Source organism: Meleagris gallopavo, chromosome 4, assembly GCF_905368555.1.
Source record: "Meleagris gallopavo chromosome 4, MGAL_WU_HG_1.1, whole genome shotgun sequence".
Classification (NCBI taxonomy): Eukaryota; Metazoa; Chordata; class Aves; order Galliformes; family Phasianidae; genus Meleagris; species Meleagris gallopavo.
Window position 1 is genome coordinate 23,539,807 of NC_139407.1, and position 20,910 is coordinate 23,560,716.

Consider the following 20,910-nt stretch of genomic DNA (forward strand, 5'->3'; position numbering starts at 1 on the left):
TGCATTGTAACTGTGCTCTTATGCAGACAAGGACTCCATTTAATAAATGCAGTGCTATTTAATAGTAATTAATCACCCAACTAAAATGTCACATTAAGGTCAAAGAGACCAGAAGACAAAAAGAAGAGAACATTAAATTCAGCTGACAAACATAGGAAAGGAGAACATAGAGCCAAAGAAAGTTCTGGGACATTGGCACTGGTAAAACACTTGATCCAAAATTCTTAACTTTCTGTTCACTTGAGAAGTACTCACATTCACTTGGTTCAAAGCAAGGTCATTTTTGTAACTTTTAAATGAAATTTCCTCTTTGTGTGTGCAGTGACAGCCCATTGCAAGCTTGGAATTGGTGATGCATTTCATAGAAGTTACGTTCTCGATATTTGCAGTTTCCTTCCTCTCTGCTTCTCTCTCTCTCTTTTTTTCTTTTCTATTATGATACTCTTCACTGGGGTAGAATTTTACTCAATGTATCCTAAAATAGAAACATTTTGGAAATGCAGCTTTTCTGAGGCAGAATGAAACAAATTTATACAAAGGAGGGGAGAATAAAATACCATTTCCTGTTATGTACCTTCCTAATTTGAGAAGCAGTTTAGAAGTGCCTCCTAATATTAGCAAATTATTGCAAAGTTCAAAAGTACACTACAGCAGTTTTTTTTTTGTTTGTTTGTTTGTTTTTTTAAATAAAAGTGCTGTGGGAACTAGGACTGATCTTGAGAAGCTTAGTCTTAGGGTATATATAATGTAAGATATTATTTCATGTTAGAATTGTGAAACACAATGGGGGCTCCATTTCAGCATGAGTACATTTACCACCTGCAGAAGTAAAAATTTATGGAGTTCCTTGTCCACTGTTAATTTCACTTCTTCAAGATGGTATTTACAAATTTCAATATAAGCATATGAGTAGGTTTTTATATGTGGCACTATCTACCTACATTTACATTCTTTCCCACTTGTCCTTTTTCTTTCCATTTCTTATATAAAATGCAGAAGCACACAAGCATTATCCACTTTTAAAAGCATATTTTGAAATGCCATGCACTAAATGTACTGCTTTCTGTGCTTGAAGAAATGAGCTAGTAAAATAGAGTCAAGCATGAAAATGTATTATTGTCAGCAGACATTACTGAATTCAGAACAAACTGCTTCTAAATAGCATTCATCATTTCTCCTTCCTGTTCCAGAGTTCTCAGTTTCACGTCCAAGAATTTTTGTATTTGTATTGTGAAAAGAGTAATTCTTCAAAAATTACTCTACATTTGGCAAGATCTATCTTTATAACTTCTACTTTGGTCCAAAGAATTTTGGCCTTTCTGAAGGTTAAATATTATCTTTCAAAATTGTGTAACTCTGGCTTTGTCAGGAAATGTGTCCATTTTCTAAAATAACCTTTTATTTCATTACCTTTTACAGGAAAAATTTTGAATTGGCTAAACAATTATAAATGATTTGTTCAAATATGAAAGCCCCAACCCATTATATTAAGTTATTTGGTGTTAATTTCTCACAGCCTACACAATAAGTGTTAACTTACTACTGGTCATGGCTGTGACACATTCAGGCAAATATTTTCAAACGAGATGGAACCTCAGTTTATAGTGCTGCTTACCATGCATGGATGTACATTTCAGTCCCAAATGAAGGTTTTAACAGTGGAAGATTTGAGAGATCTGATGTTAAAAACTGGGTGAATTTTAGAGGGACTATGAAAATGGTACCATTCTCTCTGATTTGTCAGTTTGTGATGATTTGTAGAACACATTTTTTTCTTCACAGTTCACTGTGATTTCTCTCAGTCTGCGGAAATCCTATAGACAAGTCTCTCTCTTACTCAGAACTGACAGTCCTCCAAAAAAAGCTCTCCTTCACATGTTTGGCAATATGAATTAAAAGATTATATTGTTTATTTCATGATCCAGTAATTTCCAAACTGTGATCTGCACTGCAGCCTAGCAGGCCATCTTTAGTAGTGCTTGGGCAGAGGTAATCTGCAGCAGACCCTGGGCTCAGGAGGAACTCCAGTAGGGAATGCATCCTCTGTAACAATGTAGCACCACAGCCTCTTCCAAACTGCCTGTGACCCATAGCACCTAGCACATTAAAGGGTATACTACATTAGACCTTGCACATGTATGAATGAGTAGCAAGAAAAAAAAAGAAAATAGGGGACCTCCTCTCATGTATCATAATGGTGGGAGAGAAATGAAAGTTACTGGATACTCTACATGCTAGAGGTTCACAGCACTGGGAGGTAAATTCTGAAATATAATTCCACTCCTTGTGCATTTTAATTAAAAACAAACAACCAAAACAACCCCAACATGTGTAAGACTAAAATAGATAATTAAGTTTGTCCTTGAAGCCTATTTTGTGCTTTATTTGAACTAAAGAGAATTTAGCACACTGATAGCTCTAACAGCAGATTATTTGCCTTATAGGCTATTTTGAGCAGTACTGGAAAGCTAGTCATTTTGTAAGTGTATTTCACAGATTATAGCTTGAGAAGTTTGGAAACTTTGGGCTGAAGTAGAATATTCACCAACATTTACAACTCTTCTGCTCCTCAGCATCCCTATGATGTCTGCCTGCTGCTCTCTACTTGCTTGATTCTGGTATTCTTCCTTTCACACACCCTGGCCCTGGCTCTTTTTTGGCTTCATCTTTGGATCTTGCCAGTCCTTCCCACCCTATTTCCTGCCCTCAACTCATCTTTCCAGCTCCTATAAACTTGCTGCATCTCTAATTCTGCCTCCTACTTTTCCTGGCTTTGTTGGACAGGACAGTAGTTTTCCTCTGTCATGCCTTTGCCTAGAGCACACTGAGAGGGGAAGAGCTTTGCTGTCACTTCTGTCCTTTCTGGAGCCCACTCTCTCGCTATCTGCTCCTTCAGGGAAAGCTTTGTTCAACTCCTTGTAGCTCTAAATTAAAACATGCTCTTCTGACAGACTTCTTAGGGAGTAACTAATTCTTTTATGTTCACCCTGAGCTGAAGAAGTTTTGTGCTTTGGCTAAATACTAGTGTAAGTATATTCCTGTTGCTTGGGTAACCTTGCCAAAACACTATAAGCAAATGTTCTGATTGGATGCTTTTGCCCTTGCTCTCTTGGTTCTAGGGATTTTGTCAGAAACAAATTTGTCTACTGGAAATACAGAGACAAGAGTCCTATCTAATTTATTATGAATATCTCCCTAAAATATGCAAGTCTGAACCCATCACAAGGAATAGATTTCTTTCTTTAAATTTCAAATATTTTAAGAAATTTAGAAAAAAAAAACCTTTGGAAAAAAAAAGAAATATTGAGCAAAAATCTCATTATAAAATATATCTTTTTCTTTGGCCTAGATGTAGATAATATTGTGCTTCATTTTCTTTCATGACAGTGACGTAGGCAATGACATGGTGTCTTCACTTTCTCTTTACGATTTGCCTCTACTCTCAGTAGCTTATTCATAGAATTGTTACCAGAAGCTGGGGCTTCCTAAACCCAAAAAGATACAGAGTAATTTGCTTTCTAAATGAAATAAAGCTTGACTTTCATCTTTCTACAACCAAATGCTACTGTGACAGGAAAGATAAGAATAATTTTAGAATTAATTCACATTTAGTTAACATGATAAACAACTCTTGAGCTAGTACCTGTCAAACTCACCTGCATTTGACACTTTTTGATAGTGACATAAACTGTTACAGTTGCCTCACTTCAAATTCTTGGGAAGTTATCTGCCACAGTAGATCTCAGTGCAGAAATAAACTGAGATCCAAAGACTAATTTCATCTTTGCTAAGTGTTTGTAAGGGGAGATGATGTCAGTGCCTACCCGTAGCTATGAAAACTGGAGCACTTCGCTATCTGGATTCCCACCCTCCCATCACCATGGCCTGGTTTAATTGGTTCCTATTTTCTGAGCTGAGATTAATGCACAAATCTACCCATGATGTCATGAACCGGGACATATGCTTCTAAAATCCCTACGTGTTGTGCAACCCACTCTTAACACAGAATGCTGGTTTGCAAGGTAAGACCAAATCATTCTCTATGTGATCTTCTCTAGAGGGTTTGGTGACATTGGAGCCCTTGGAACATGTGACCTCAATTTCTGCAATAGGCCCTTTGTGACATTGGAGCAAATGTGCTGAAACCTGTGGGTGCACTGCCACTGCTTACAGAGGCTCTTTCTTCTTGAGGTCTTTTTTCACCTCTCGAGCCCTCCCCTTACAACCCAGCCCTTCTGGGGGCTTTTGGTGCTCTCCAGCCTGGCCAAGCAGGGTGATTTTTGTTTGTTTTCTTTCCTAGACGCAGGCGACACTGCCCCTCTTGGGGCAGTGCATGAGGGAGATGGATCACACTCAGGTAACCAGCAGTTCAAGGAAGCCCTTCACTGGGTTGTTTACACCAGCGCCTTTTAGAGCAGCCATTTAGTTCCTACCCAGGCCCGCCCCACTGACCAGCTGTAAGTGTAAAGGCCGCCAGCGGACCCGTGGGTCGCTGATAAATGAAACCCCCATTTGGCAGGCAAGGAAGCCAGGATGATAAGGATGTTGATTTATGTTTTATCTATCACTACATTTTCAGTAAAGCTGGGCAGCCAGCCTTAACGGAGTGGAGGCTGTTATCACCTCCCCTTAGCTCTTTAAGTGCAGCAGACTCTTTGGTTTCCCCTGCCCAGTCCTGCTCCGTTAATTGTGAGGGTAAACAGGACACATGCTTCAGCCGCCCTCAGTACAAACCCAGTGGCTTTGGGCAAGGGCAGGGGATGAACACAAAACAGCATTAGTAGAAGTTCTCAATGTTTCCTAGGCTTGCTTCTATCTTTTAAAAGGTATAACATACTTTAAAGCAAATGTAATGGTTGGCTTAATTGGAGATGGCTTTGGTGGAGCGGCTGTGGCTGCCATTTATGTCAGTAGTGAGTTTGCCCTTTAGCTCTGCGCGCCTCAGTTATGACTAGTCAGCAGAGGAAAAATCTGACAACATTAATTACTGGGGAAATAAATGTTGTGAATTATATGCATGATTATGTACCATTTTCTCCTCATTTTGGAGGTGAGCATTATTTTTCTGAAAGCATTGTAAGTTTTACACATTATATTTAATAGCAAACACATTTTTTGCTCTGAGAAAAAATGCGTGCCTTTGGAGGCCAACAGAAATGCCCACAGAGAAGAGAGTGGAAAGAACTGGGAGTAAAATGTAAGCACTGAAATACTAGATGTATTCTGACACAACCAGAACATGGAAAATCTGAAATAAAAAGCCCTAAGCAAATCTTGTTACATACCATGTAAAATGCTAAAAATACATTTCTCTCGTATCCCTCATAGACTTCTATCTCTTTTTCCTTTATCCCAGTTTTTGTCTCTTTCCCCAGATATTTCATCCTACCTTTCCAGTCTGTCTGTATATTATTCCTAAACAAAACTACTGAGAAAAAAAGAAGCTAGTTCCTGCTTGAGGTCAGTGGGAACTCTGCCATTGACTTTAAATAGGTCCAGCAGTGGGCCCAGCAGAGCATTTTATAGCTTCCTTTATTTATCTTAGGTTTTATTTTGAGCAATGTGTCTTTTGTATGACTGCATTATTTCCACAGTGAACACTGTAATAATGGCCTCGTATACGTTATTATATACACACATACTGAATAAAGCATTATTGATAGTTATATTATTTTAAACAAGACAAGTTAGCAAGTATGGTACTAGGATGTTTATCTGATGCTGATTCAGTGCAGGATTAGTGTTTTGTAATTCTGTGGTTGGGGTTACTCCATACCTGTTTTCAAGACTATTGATTACTGAGAAATAGGCGATTAGCAGGAAGACAGTAGAATAAACCTTTAAGGTTTATTCAAGGAAGCCCAGGCTGAAGTCTCTTCGATATTGTTAATGATGCCTACATCCAATCTATTCTTAATGTGACAGAAGGGGAGCAACGGGCAACCACTCTCCAGACTGGAACATGACAGGAACCATCCCAAAATGTTTGAGTTTAGTATTGCCAACCTGGTAGGCCAAGGATAGCCATGTGAAGTTTGACAGAAATTTGGCTGCTATCCAAACATGTCAGCAATGGAGTGTGCTAGTCATTTGTTACACATGATTCACAGACACTAATGGTGGAAGGTACTACTTCTGTTTCTCTTATTGATCGCAGTCTTGAATCTTGGTTCTTCTGAAAATCATGTCCAAGGAACCCGAAAAAGGCATTTCACACACTGAAATAATTTATTACTATTACAAGTGCTTTGTATTCAAATCATGAATAGAATAACCAACAGCACAAATAAATTGAAAAGATAAAGGCAGTTTTGCTACACAAGTGGATGCTCTGTGCGCCTCAGTTGCTCTGAGCACCATCAGTCTGATCCAACAACCTTTCTCAGTCTTGTAAAAAACTAAGGCAGACTGCAAGCTGAATAAAAGCTTCAGCTCACACAATTTGGCAATAAGGGTGGATCAAAGGCATATTTTTCTCTCCGTCCTACTGAGGGCTCCTCTGGATCTGCCATTCTTGAGACACACACTGGTCTGAGAGAGTGGCACTTCTTCTTTGAACCTAGCCAAAACAGCCAACTGAACTAATCTGTGTGTAGTACACTGCATCAACAAGACAAAGTTACTTTTGTACCCATTCTCTTTAGCTTAGCTAAAGTTAAAAATCAATTTTCTTCCCTCTTAGTACAGTTATATTACACTATTTGTACTATGGAGCACTGATACTGCCGAGTCTGTCTTCCACAATAAATTACAGCAGCTGTCTGGAGAACATATAACATATTTACTTCTGGTTGTCACAGAAAGAAATCTACTGATAGTTAAAATAGAAGCATTTATGAAAACCCATTGGTGAGCAGAGGCTGAGGAGACTGGGGCTTCAAGCAAGTTTTAGTCCTGCTCTAAGCAGAGTCACACAGGCATTATGAGACACTCAGGGTGAAGGCTGACTAATCAAAACGTCCACAAAGGTAAACTACTTCCACCCGATTATGTTTCTGAGGATGAAAACAAGACGTAGTCATTAGTTACCATAAAAATATTCTGTTGGCAATGAATTAACACCCTAGTGAGCTCCAGGAAGGGACAACATACTTGAGAGGGCAGCCCTGGTAGCAACATAAGAACCTAGTCTGACTATAGCTGAGTAAGAAATTTTATGAATATCTTTGATTTTTTTTTTTTTTAGTTATTGATAAATTTTCCACAAACCACCATGGTTGCTCTCCAAAATATTTGTTTTCCCAGTTATTTGCTGAATACTTTTTTGCAAACATAACCTTGGTATTCATAAATAAATTTGTCTGAATGCATATTTCCTAGTAATTTTATTATTTTTGTGGAGCAATGAATGTGTCCCTTAGAATTTGGATCTTGTAATAAATGTACAGTCTGGAAATGTCATATGTTCTTGTATAAGTTTTAGGTTCTCTTTTTTTCCGAGCTTTCCTACCAGTAATCCAAACATTCATGGAAAATGGATTGAGAAAGTGTCAATAGCACCAAAATAAATTCAGTGTTTTCTTCAAGTGATTATCCAGGAACATTTTTGAGGCACAAAGCCAATTTCTATATAAATAAATAAATAAATAAAGATAACCAATCCTTCCCATCCACTTACGAGTTTAGCTATTTTTTAAGTTGTATTCTATTGCGCATCCCCACACCCGCTTGTTTGCCCAAGTACAGCTGAATCCAGAGCGGCTGCCTTGCCCCAGAACAGCTGCTGATGCTCTATATTTGCAGCTTCCTCTTGCTCTCTGATACTCTGTAAAACTGTTTATATTCACCATTTTCACTCTGTTTGCACAATGACCACGTACCACAAACATTCCCTTTACCACTAACAATTGTGAAATGAAAATGTTTACAAAACTTTATTTATTGCCTGTAGATGCATTACCTAATAAACTGTATAAATGTTCAAAAGTGTATGTATGTATATGCATACTTGGGTATGAAGAAAGTACTTGCTAATTTTTCAGTGTGGCGGAAAAGTAGTAATGCACTTTTACTAGGGCTACTCTACGACTGCATGCATTTGATGTCTGCTGCCTGCTTTTATTACTCTTTGAACCTTATTTATGGCCTGTGGAAGAACTGACATGTGAATTAGGCAAACTATTTTTGAAGCTTTTTCTGAGGCTCTGGCCATATCTATTTGAGATCACGTGTTTTAGCCTCATCAAAGTGAACTAGCTGTTTCTTCTACCTCAGATCAGGTACCTGGCTTCATTTGTCTTGCACTACTTTAACACTACTCATCATAAACTGTTTACACTTTTCTCCCTGCGTTGTTGTAACCTAATGCATTCTGCAAGACAACTTGTCCCACAGCTTTTATTATGCTGACACATTTGAAAACATTTTCTTTAATATTTGGTGTGCAAAGATGTGCCTTCAAAGGAACTCTGCTCCATAAAAGGGCATAAAAAAGTACATATTAGTTTCATTGAGTTAATTTCTACTACCTCGATTCTGAGATGTACTTGTTTGCTGTTCTGTCTGTGGGTGACTGGTCTTTCTCAGATGAAACACAGGATGGCTAGGCAACACTTAGAAGCTTTCATCCATTCCTTTGCTACTTTCATTCAGTATCTCACACACAGTATGCATTTACAATGCCAAATCCCCTTTATCACATTGTTCAAAAACAGGCTGTGATGTGTTGCCAGCGGGAACAGTGTGTAAAGGGGTAAACTCTTGGAAATGAAAGCTTTGCTACACAGAAATTGTTCAGACCCGGCACCACAGGGATTTGTTCTTCAACTGATCTGCTCTTGAGTCAGGGTTGGATTTAGTCTGGAAAAAGGGAGGTACCACATCTCTTTGAGTTCTGAGGATCAAGAAGTTGATTTTTTCCTGTTGCTTTGGGTAGTCTTTGAGCATGAAGTTTTGCTTATTTATTCTTCTCTTGTGACCCTAAAACCCTACTAACACAGTAGGCTAGATTTTTTGATGCCTAGGCCTTATTCCCAAATTTTGTGTATGTGAAAAAGGTTTTTTTTTTGGTTTGGTTCTTTTTGTTCATATATTAGTGAAAAGTAATGGATATGTGGATTCTGTATTTTCACGATTTCTGATAATTTAAATTGCATTTGGATTTTTTTTTATTTTGTCTGTTTGCTAATGTATTTATGGGGACATCATGAGGCCTTCAGTTACATCTAGTGGTGCAGTTCTTTTTCCTGCTCTCATCAAGTGTATTAACCGGTAGTACAGGGAGCAGTACCTTTATCATTACAGACAGGAAAGATGCACTTCTGTTGCTTTCTGTATGACAAGTCTCACACTCCAAAAATTGGACCTAAAAACACACAAGCCAGTGGTACATATATATTTTTTCCTGGGGTTTCTTTAGTAGAACTGTTCTGAAAATTTCAAGCTTTTTGTCATAACAATTTCTGAGGCTTCAATGCGTTTGTGTTTCATACTGAACGAGAATAATATCTTTCAAAATGTTTATGAAGGTTGTCTCCAAATCTCTTGGCTTTCCTGGCCATAGATAACTCATTTATAGAGAAGTTGATTTCAGTTTCTCTTAACAGCGGGGACATTTCTCTTTGAAGTACTAAAGGCATTGCACCTGCTCTTATTCCCATTTTTACAGAGTACAGATAGGTAACAAGATACTGCCAAGCAGTATTTTTCCACAATGTTCATGCTGCAGCGTGTACTTCTCTATTATCACAGACAGTAGATTGGCTTCAGTGCAGGAGGAGCAGGGTTTGCATTTCTCTTAGTTTGTCTTTGGGAAAGCAGCCAGAGCTACCTCATGCACCCTATATGTAGAGGGGCCTCTGCTCGTACAAAGCAGTTCAGGATATCTGATACTATAAAAAGTGTGATAGAGATAGTTTTATCGCCTAAGCATCCCCGTCCATAGCTATAGGAATAATGAATTTTTCCTTGAAACCTGTAGACTGCATATGTTTTAGATTAGTTTCATTTGTGTTTTTGTAGGCTTTATGAGTTTTTTTAAATAATTTTCCTGTTTTCTGAGTAAATTACATGAAACATCTGCCCTAAATTTAATCTATGAACCTCATAAAGGGAAAAAGCAGACGTTTTATGACTGATATTATAAAATTTAGATAATTATCTTGTTTGTTTTAGCAGTTTCTATTTTGGTCTCTGTACAGTGTTCTTCCATTAAAAGACAATTTTTATCTGGTGTACTGGTCAAGGGGAACAGCCAATGATCACGTAAAACATGTGTATTATAATGCTCATGTTAATCAGTAATATTCTATGTATTTTTAACTGTGCTATATTTACTGTATAAGCATAAGTCTAATTTCGAGTCTGTTATATTCTTCTTAGAAGAAAAAAGAAAAAAGAAACAAATGTCTCTATATACACAGCATATAATTCTGCTAATCTTCAATAGCGTTAGCATTTATGAAAGTGCAAGTGGTGTATACAAAACGTATCTAGAGGAGATAATATAATATTCATGATAGCCTTTTTTACTTCCATCTGCATCAATGCACTGAAGTTCTGCCATCTTGTATCTGCTTAGTATAGAAATCTTTCTAATGGAAGATGGAAAAATATTCTAGGGAAACATTATCATATGTACGGCTGTTCTTATGCTCTTTACTAGAGATCTGCCACTGTCTGCTATACTAGTTTAAACCTTCGGCATGCCCTGATGTGGTTATCCTGGCTCCTTATTGGTTACTCTAGCCTTTTTTTTATTGTTAAACGCAGCTCATTCCATTAACATTGCCAGATACAAACAAGTATCGGAGTTAAGATCCAAAACTGATGACAAAACATTTTATTTAGAAAAAGTTGCTGATGATTTAGGTTCAAACAGAAAGTCTTTGGGCTTCTGTTGACTGTAGGCTTCTGTGAGTATAAGCAGAAAACAAACCTTGATAGAGTTGTAAGTCATCCTCTTTCTCTTATACAGGATCACAACCTTTCAAAGCTCATATGGTTTGGATGTTTTAACTGCCTTGATCTGTTTTCAGATGATAGTTGCTTCATAAGCCCTTCTTAGGACTTCTTTGAACTCTTCTAAGTAGGCTATCACTTGTATCTTTCTGCTTGTTCACCTTTCTCCTTATTTCTACAGTTCTTTTCTCAGTCCCCCCAAGAAAATCACTATAAAAGTTATTTTGGACTCCTATTTTGTTGGGCCATGGGCTATCTCATGCCTTGGGATACTGTTACGATCAGCAGGCCCAACACACATTTCACTGAAGTACTTTCTACACTTGGAAAGACTGGTCGTTTCTGGCTTTAGAAAGGCTCACACGATCTTTAAAAAGCAGGTAAAATGTAAATGAAAAACAAATGCCTGGCAAAAATACAGCAAATTTGTGTCAGAAATGTGAAATCAGTGCATTTTCCTGAGGACTCTGTATATTTCAGAGGAGCTGAGAGGAAGGTAAGAGAAGCATGCACACTATTCTTCAATTCAGGCAGTCTGCATTCTTTTCCAGTACATATCTATGAATAGAGAATTCATTCATTTGGAACTTGCTAAGTGGTGCCAGAAGGGAACAGAAAATAATAGCAGTGCTTAAGCTTTGATTGTATGAATGATATACAATTTGTGACCAGAATCTATTGTAGTTTATTGAAACTTGCATTAAGATAGCTTTTCCAGACTTTTTGTGTTAATTTAAAGACTATGATAGCACAGCTCCAGGGTTATGAACTAGTTAAAATTTGGCTAATTTTACCTTATGAGTAGAATATTCTGTAGCAGACTCTCCTATTTCATGTTCTCACGCTAGCAGTAAAGGAATAACTGAATAACACTCAGCAAGTATCTAAACATTTTTCTTGTGTTCTCCTTAAGGGTTCTTGATTTTCACAGATTCATTTTTATTAGGGACTTACTAAATTTTTTTTTTTTTCCTGATCACTCCATGTTTTAAATTCTGGAGTTTGTTAGCTCCTATTTGTTATCTTTGTCATTATTCCTGCTCTCCAGCTGGATAAACACAATTTTTAACCACCTTCCTGATCAGTAAGTTTAAATGGAAGAGACACTACAGACCAAGCAGAGAGGTCTGTGACCCCATCTGGATTTCAGGCTCTCACTACAAGCTGATACCACAGCTTCATGATGAATTTAAAACATGTAAACCAGTGATGTCAGTGAGAGATGCAGTCTTGCTCTCCCTACTTCTCAGGCATTTTCTGTCACCCTACACCCATACCCTCAGTGGTCACACAAGCATCTGTGCAAAACCTGTGCCAGTTTCTCCTGCAACCTTCCACACTACTTGCTGCAGATGGGTAGCAGAGCCAGGGGAGGAGCAGCCAGCAGGGACATGGGGACTTTACTTTTCAACATCAGTGGCAGTCCATTATCTTAAGCTGATCATGAGATTGCAATCAGAGTAACAGTCATAGGAAAATGTAGCTGCATGCCTCAGAACATGGCAATTTGCAAATTTTCTCCATTACGTTAATCTCTGGTAGGTGGCTTTGATATTTACCTCCTCCTAAGCACAGAGGAATGGCTGGTCATATGGTGTCTGATTTTCAGAGAAGCCGCATTCCAAATTGTCACTGCCTACTTCCCAGTCGAGTTAGGATCTCTGAGAAAATGGTCTTTCCTGTGCTTTGCAGTGAAAGAATAATTCTTGTCTGCAACCTGTGTACAGGGGGTAAAAACACTGCATAATGAAAATAGTAAGAGATTTCAGAAGCCAGAGAAGGAGCAAGAGTTTAAATAAAATGCCAGAAGATTATGAGGCTTCTGTTTTGTTGCAATGTGAATGGAACCAGAAGGAATACACTTTGTTATCCTGCTCTCTGAGCATCTGTGCAGCCCCTTGCCATCCCCATCAGGGACAGGAAAAACATTTTCAGGAGAGGTAACTGAGTTGCCATATTCTACAAATGTAAATAGGGTATAAGCCAATTTAGAGTGCAAAATTAAAATATCTTCTCCTTTATACACTTTCCATCATTCCATTTTATTGAGTATTTGAAATGCCAGAAAGGATTGCCAAGCTTTCATCTGCTTAGCTTACATGCTGATTGATGAGCTTGATAATATGTGTAGTTTAATGATATTTACACTGTTTGTCTAGCTAGGTATATTAAAAGAATGTTGAGAAAATAGTAGACGTGCTAAAATCCTACAGTAACAGCTCATACTTTAGTGGTGTTTCATTGTGAACAAAGTCATTTTTCAGCCGAGTCATAAAGTAGCCTAAAAACAAGTGTGGCACTGTTTGCTTCAAATGAGGCTGTTGCCATGTGACCACCATTCATCTGACATCATTACTGACATAGCTTTCGTTAGTATGATATCTGATTAAGGCTTCCAGCCATGGTGGAGCCAGACTAAGTAGTCTGAGCGAGGTGGCTGAAGAAAGTTAATGTGTCAATGTTACTATTGGTGAGAGTGTCTGCTCAAAGTTTCCTTTGGAGAACTGGGATGAAAATGATTCTTGATCTTTCTAATGGGAATCTTCTGAATATATTTGAAGATCTGGTATTAATTAAAGATGTGCTGAACTCCAATGGGAGATGCAATCTGTTTAGCAAACCCTTTCTGTGCAAGGAAATGGGAATATGACTAAGAATTCAAAAATCAAATGAAAATAAAAATCACGAGCAAGAGAAATGCAACAGGTCACATATTTACAGAAACTAATTATTTGAATCACTGTCTTATACATGACTAAATGCCTAGCTTGTATGTGTAAATAAAGAATAATCTTTGTTTAGGTCTAGATTTCCAATTCACTTATGTAAAAAAGTCTTGAAATTTTCATTACCTTTGAAACAAAGACTTTTCATTAGTCACTGTAATATATGCATGTAGCATTCATCTGATATCAGATAAGACTCAGTATTTCTGAATTGGCTTTCAAATTCACAATAATCGATAGTGTTGCTAACAATTGAAAAAACAAACAAATTCTAATTAGCCTGTTAAATTAAAAGAAGGAAATTGTATTTTTGTTTTGTGCAGTGGAATGACAAAAATTTTTGGCAATTTTATTTCTGGAATCTTCCATTTTGTTTGGTTTTGGATAAGGGACTTCTGCTACTGTTGTTTACATTTTCCTTTTTAAAAAAGAAAACAGTAGGTTATTTTTCATGCAGAGATGTTATAATGCTTGATATGTCTGCTATCCTTTAAACTGTTACAGGACTAAGATCCATCCTATACTAGCGGGACTAAGGCCATAACTAAGACCTTTAAAGAGCTAGAAGCATCAACTTCTCATACCTGATGCTAAATGACTTCAAGTGAATTGGGAATGTACTCTGCACTGTAAAAGATGACAGACTAGCAAAAACTACAGCAGGATATAAGATTTCAATTGCCTATCTGCTTTTGGAAAATGTAACTTTAAATGTCAAGGAGTTAAGGATTTGGCATGGGGAAGATGTGACACTAAAGAGTAGTTTATATATTGCTTGAAGAAGTGTTTTCAGGTCAAAGAAATCTTTATTTCTGATGCTAAATGAAGTGACCTATAGCATCTGAACACTTTGCCCAGTTAACCAGAAGTCAGCAGTTGAAGAGGTGTATTGCATTTATATAGCACTTTTTTCTTAAAAGCATACCATTGGCACCCTCCAGTGATACAGGCCATTAAAAATCCAAAAAAGAAAACTCTAAAGGTTATGGCTCAAATAACATTGTTCAAACAAGTCCTTTGTTTCCCTAAGCAAATAAACATAAAAAAAAAAAATAGATTACAGATCAAAGAAATACTCAAATCTTCATTGCTCATTCACATTCAAAATATTTACTTGGTTAACAATTTAAAGTGACTTTAATTATGTATAAATTGGGCTGTGGCCAACTAACGGGAAATACTAAAGTTTTATGCAGGATTAAATTAGTATGATTTGGATACTGTTTCTCTAATAAACCCAGTGGAATGGATAGATTTCAGCACTGACCTACCACTCATTTCCTCAAGGAGGAATAGTAGAGTCTGCCCTTCTATCTTCAGATAAACTGTGAAAAAAAAAAAATTGTTTCAGCACAAAGGCCTAATAATAAAATCACTTTCAAATTTCTAGAAAAATGACAAGTACTAATATACTACAGCTTTTTCAGTGATTGCTCATATGTCTATTCTTCTTTTCCTTTAATTAGGGAAGGTTGTAAAGGGATGGATTCATTTGACGTTAGACTCAGCAACACATTACTTAGATGAAATTGCACTTAAGAGTGCTGTGGACAGGATCTGAGTAGCTTAGCTGATAAGGCACTGGTTTGTCATCTACAAGACAACAGTTCAAGACTTCTCTGATTTCTTAAGTCAAATTAATTTAGTTATGTCAGCTATGCTGCCATAAGATGATAATCCAAGCCACATAGATGCCAGACATACTTCTACCTTCTTTGGTTTGACGAAAACTGTGTTAGAAACATTGGGGGTAGTAGTTAGAATTCATTTGAGGTGTGATGAGGAAACTGGAAAAATTGAATTGCATGAATTATAGAAGAAATGTATATATTGGATTTAACTGGTCTAGGAATTTTTCCTCTAAAATCTGCTAAGATCCAGAGTGAGACACTTAAAGCCTACTTGAACTGTGGTTGGATCTAGGATCTATCTATGCAATCTACTTAAAACAAACAAGTAAAACACCTCACTGACTTCTGTGTGGTGATCTAGCATTCTTTACTATCATGACATAGAGGAGTTGGCCACTTTGTGTTTCTAGGATCAACCAGGATCTTGCAAAACATTCCTCTGAATAAATACAGTCTCCTCTACAAAACATTCTCTCCTAGGGTGCCTCTTTCCTCTATGAATTTCCACTGAACTCACTGTGACAGTAAATCTTTTCAGGAGAGATATGAGGATAACAGGGACTAAATGCTTACAGAGAAAACACAAACATTCTTCTGAAAAAGTGACTCACTCAGTAAGAGATAAAGGGACTGGAATTTTCCTATGGAAATGTCTTATTAACTTATGTTTTCTGTTGGTATCTCTGTCAGAAAACCAGTCATTCCCTCTACTTCCTCAATAACTTCCATTTCGATTTTTTTTTTTTTTCCAGGGTGAGACGTGTGAGAGATGTAAAATATTTTCCAATTTTGTCAAAGTAGGTAGCTAAGTAAAGAAACAAAGTCTTTTAATGGTCCCATTGATAGAAACAATTCTCAGCACATGCTCCTCCACTCTCTAAAGAATTCTTCTGAAGATCCAAAGTATAACTCACATACCAACTGCACTGCTATAACTGTGCGTAGACTGCCAACCTGAAGTAAGTATACTGAACAGTGTCTAGGAGAGTATACTGACAGAAACTGCATGAAAGGAGAATGAAATTACTCTGATTCTGGAATGGACAGCCCAGACTTATGTAGTTGCACAGAGATATGGAAATTCTGGTACCACTCAGCAGTATTAAACCTGGAAATAATAAAGCTAAAACAACATACAACTTCTCGTAGCACTAAAATAAGGAGGTATAAGCCTTTTGCAAAACAGAAATAAAATCTGGAAATTATGTTGACTAGAGGGATTCTGCCAGTTTAGTCTACTCTGAGCACAATAAATGAAAGCTCAGCTTTAAAGGCAACTGATCTGAAAAATGCATAATTTTCATGTTATTTCTAAGAAATCTTGACAACTGTGGAGGCATGTAAGCAAAATTCTCATTCACTATTAAAAAAAAATATGCTGAATGTTACCTTCTTATATACTGATATCTCACACAATTTACTTAACTAGTAGAATCACTTCAATTTTTGCAATAGTCTCAGTGATGATCAAATTTCTCGGGAATGATCATCCACAATCCATCAGAGCTAGTAAAACTTTTACGTTTATCATACAGCAAATAATCTGGTAAGCAGCCAAGCCTTCATTTTCCACCAAAGAATACTAAAATAATCCAATTCCTGGAATCTGATGCAAATGTATTTTCCGTGAACTGCTCTGTTCAGAACAGTTCTGCACAGTTCAGAAGAAGACATCAGAGGAGTTATTTAATGAGTAAAATATCGTTGTTTCTCCCCCTCTCTTCACTTGAGTTCTACGTAAGAAGTTTTCCAAGACACATATGTTCTCTTTAATGAATTGAAATACTTTTGTAATGATTAAATCCTCTCTAGTTGTAATAAGCTCTTCAATACCTTTTATAAACAAATATCACATATGCAACTGATGTTAGGCTATAAACATCCCTTTTAGGCTACTAAAAGCAGTGCTTGGAAAGCTGCTTGAGTTATTCATACCAACTTTCCTTAACATCTCGTATGGACATCCTTAAAAACCACATACCATAACTCAATAAAGCCAGCTGGCAGTATAGTACTGCTGTCCACGCTGCCCAGCTGCATAGAATTGAAGAGTTCAAGTTATTCAGCTGATTTTCTACAATACTTTGAGTTACACCAAGTATTCTTGCCTTGAAATTTAGAAGGCACTTCTTCAATTTTTAAGAACTGAGGACTAATTACTCTAGGTAACATGAAAATGATTCTTCTATATTTGTAGTGTGTAATACTGTAACACAATAGAAAGCGCAGCAGTGACAGCAGAGTAGCAAAGTCCTAGGCTGCAGCAAGCGAGGACTTGTTGAAATACAACTGCAGACAGAGAAACAAAGGAAAGCTCCTACTTACTTTGGAAGACCTCAGGCACACAGGAATCACCAGCAAGACACCCTCACCTCTACTGTCAACCCTTAAATGATGTCTGGAAAGAGGTAGATCCTGGCTCTACCCTTCTGGTCACTCGGGTACATTGCATACACCTGAGTTCCCCTGGGTTGGCCCTGCCTTCCCACTTGGTCCTCGATCAGTTTCAAGCTGTGACTTCTGCTACTGTAGTGACTTCAGTTTCTTGTATTCTTCCACAGATCTAATACTTCCAGGTTCAAAATATGAGGTCATTTTTTAGAGTGCAGCAGAAGGATACTCTACAATGTTTTACATCTCAAATATTTGAGACAAGTGACTAGGTAAAGGCCAAGTTGGCCAAAGACAAATAATGGCATGATGAGGTTCCATCTCCTGTGTGGTTTCTGTGGCAAGACAATCAGACTCACTTCCTAAAGTGCATAATTTTTCCTTAACAAAGTTATCAGATGTACTGCATATGGAAGTTGGCATGGACTGCTGTCTTCTGTGCTCTTTGATGACTAGGATACAGTAGGTCCTGAGAAACTGGGCATCACTGCAAAATTAGGCATCCACAATGAAGGCACACAACTATCTTTCTCTGTCATCTTCCCACTGCTGCTGACAAGGAACACTAATTTGTATGTTGCAAGGGAGCTTCTTTTTACTCATACACCACCTTATGAAATAAGTTGGAGCATTTACTCTAAAATTATCTTTAATTTGTACAGTTTTCAGTTTGTTCCAAGTGTTGTGAAGAAGAGGCAGTAATGACATGGAGAAGGTGGATGTCTCAGCATGAAGACTGTGTTGGGCTGTGCATCACCTTGCATCCTTCCCAAAGCATTTTACCTCTTGTACACACTGAAGGCAGTGGGAGAACCTATCAGAACTTCGGCAGACAGCTATGGTACAGGAATTGCAAACTGATCCTGTACTCTGAGTGACCAAACTTGCCTAGGTTCACTTTTATTCCTCTGTGTTCATAACTCAGTGCTCCCTGAGCGCCCTACAAACTCTTCATTTCAGTAATTCTTTTCATCCTCTAAATATGCCAAGAATCACACCCAAGTTTCCACCTTTGCCAGGAATAGGGGCAATTTGTCATCTTAAGTATCTTCTCCTTTTTTTTTCCCCCGATAGCCAGTTTTCTATTTCTTCTTCTATCTTGACTCTGGATCCCTGATTTCAAACTTACTTGTAAAATTCTTCCTATTTCTATTAAGTTTTCCTTCTCTGTACTCTGAGCTCCTGTCTTTTGCTTATATTTGCAAGCTTAGGCCTTAGGAAATTTTTTTTTTTGGTAGCTTCTGAGCCATTATTTACTCACACGTGATTAATTTGATGCCTTTGAGGTATGAAGGCAGTAAAAAGGAGCAGCAGTAATATTAAATAGTCTGGAGAACCTAACTGTTCTCTAAGCAAGATTTTTCTTGTGCTTTAAATGGTATGCAAATCAAAGCAGTTGTGCCTATGGGTTCCTGGAACATATTGACACTTATCAGCTGAAACTTATCAAGCTGTCATCTTATAAAAGGAGCAACTGGTCTCAGAGTTCAGTTTTGCTTCACCATCCAGAAGTTAATGGTATGATATGAAAAATAGCATTGATGTAGAAGTTTTATGAAGGTTGATTTTATAATTTTCTTATATGACTCAAGCAATTTTTTCCAGACAGTTCAGGTATTTACTTTATCAAACTCCAGAACAGAATGGCTCTTTGTCTCTTATTGGTGCTTCAAAGTTGTTTGGATAAATTGGGTGCTACGTACCTGCAAATGAAAGAATGATGCTTATTACATCTAAAGAAAGTAGAATTCTGGACTTGTTTGGTGTTTTGTTTACTACATCACAACCGGAGGTCTTTGGAAGATCTTTGTATTGTGATGATTTTCATGCATTTCAGAGGACACTATGAGTACAGGGCTCTACACAGATTACTTCATCCTCTTCTTTGGTTAATTATGCTAACGCAAATCCAATGGAACTTGGAATCTCAAAGAAAGATGGAATAGATATGGCAAGTATTCAGAGGAAGGGAACAGACTGCAAGGAAAGGCTGTTAGAAAGAAAAAAAAAAAGGGGAAATGTAGTCCCCGTTCTCGAGGTCCGGTCCGCTGGGGGCTAGCAATCTCCCCTCGCTAGGACCATTGCGACACAGACACCAATATGAGGATGTAACAAATGGCGTTTATTGTGACTAAACAGCGACTTATATATCCTACGTGCTTCATCTATGCCCCTCGAGCGCGCGTCATGACTTACATAGCAGAGCAGGGGAGGTCCTATTGCGTCACATCCCGATGCCTTGTTAACACCTACTACAACAGGAAAGAAACAGAACGGGAGAGACACAACATGAAAGAGACTGTTAAAACTGACTAGCATGAAGAAGGTGAAAGGACATAAATTGTTCACTGTTTCTTTGAGTATTAGAAATAAGGAACAAAGCAGATGGTAGAAGTTATTTGTGCAGTTCGGCACCTTAGCTGTGGAACTCCTTGACAAAGGATGCTACAAATCCTAAAAATTTACATGGTTTAGAGTAAGGTTTGCCGTGTTCACAGAGGAACAAACTATTCAGTACAAGTAGGTATATATAAATGATTTCTGGACCAGGAAAGCCCTTTGCTTTGAAGTATTGATTGTAGTAAAAATATGCCACATGTGCTACCTTTGTTTTTCTTATTCTCTTAGGCATACCACTTTTAGATACCAGGTACTTAACTACAAGTATCACAAGTAATGTATACAGTACTATTTTCATGTGCTTCATCATTTCACAGAATTGTCTAAGAAATGATTTACGGTTGTTCTGACAACTATGTATCTACCCAGCGATTTAAAAAGAAATGTATTGCATTGCAGACATTGCAATATGGAGGCTGAAAGCAAGAAAAATTTTCTACAGACAACTGACTGTCCTCTTGTTTGCCACGTTTTAAGAGCTTCAGTAAAATTATGTACATTATAAGCTATCTTGAATGGCACTTGTGATTTGAGGACTTTTGGAATTAAGGTAAAAATGTGACCATGCCCAAGAAAGGCAGAATGTTGACTGCAACTAAAAGATGAATTTGAGGAGTATACAAATACAATTGCTAGGAGGGTATTGCTCTAGCCAAATTTGGCAAGATTTATTATCAGGATTCTGCTAAGGTAAATGATCTTTTCCATCAGGATTTTAATCTCTGTTGCTCCTGAATATCTCGATTGTTGAGTAAAATTTTCCCTAGAATCTAGTGTGTGCTTATTACTTATTTTACTGCTCTTTTAAATTTTGTTTTCATGAGTACTGTTAGATAATGTAAAACCTGGAAGTAATGGTGGGT

General features: G+C 37.5%; 1 protein-coding gene and 1 long non-coding RNA gene across 7 annotated transcripts in view; one reads left to right on the forward strand and one right to left on the reverse strand.

Annotated features, from left to right (window-relative positions):
* Window positions 1-3,884: 3,884 nt before the first annotated feature.
* Window positions 3,885-20,910, forward strand: part of LOC146544444 (uncharacterized) — a 29,969-nt gene continuing 12,943 nt past the window's right edge. For 2 of the 3 annotated variants that reach the window (XR_014882921.1, XR_014882923.1), the window contains exons 1-2: window positions 3,885-4,022; window positions 4,301-4,357. This is a non-coding gene — a long non-coding RNA (uncharacterized LOC146544444). The remainder of the gene's footprint in view (window positions 4,023-4,300; window positions 4,358-20,910) is intronic. The other variant, XR_014882922.1, reaches the window with a different exon arrangement.
* Window positions 18,718-20,910, reverse strand: part of LOC104910629 (uncharacterized) — a 43,931-nt gene continuing 41,738 nt past the window's right edge. For all 4 annotated transcript variants that reach the window (XR_004159523.2, XR_014882920.1, XR_014882919.1 and 1 more), the window contains 2 exons: window positions 19,844-19,899; window positions 18,718-19,350 (listed from right to left, as the gene is read on the reverse strand). The gene's annotated coding sequence lies outside the window, so the exon portion shown is untranslated. The remainder of the gene's footprint in view (window positions 19,351-19,843; window positions 19,900-20,910) is intronic.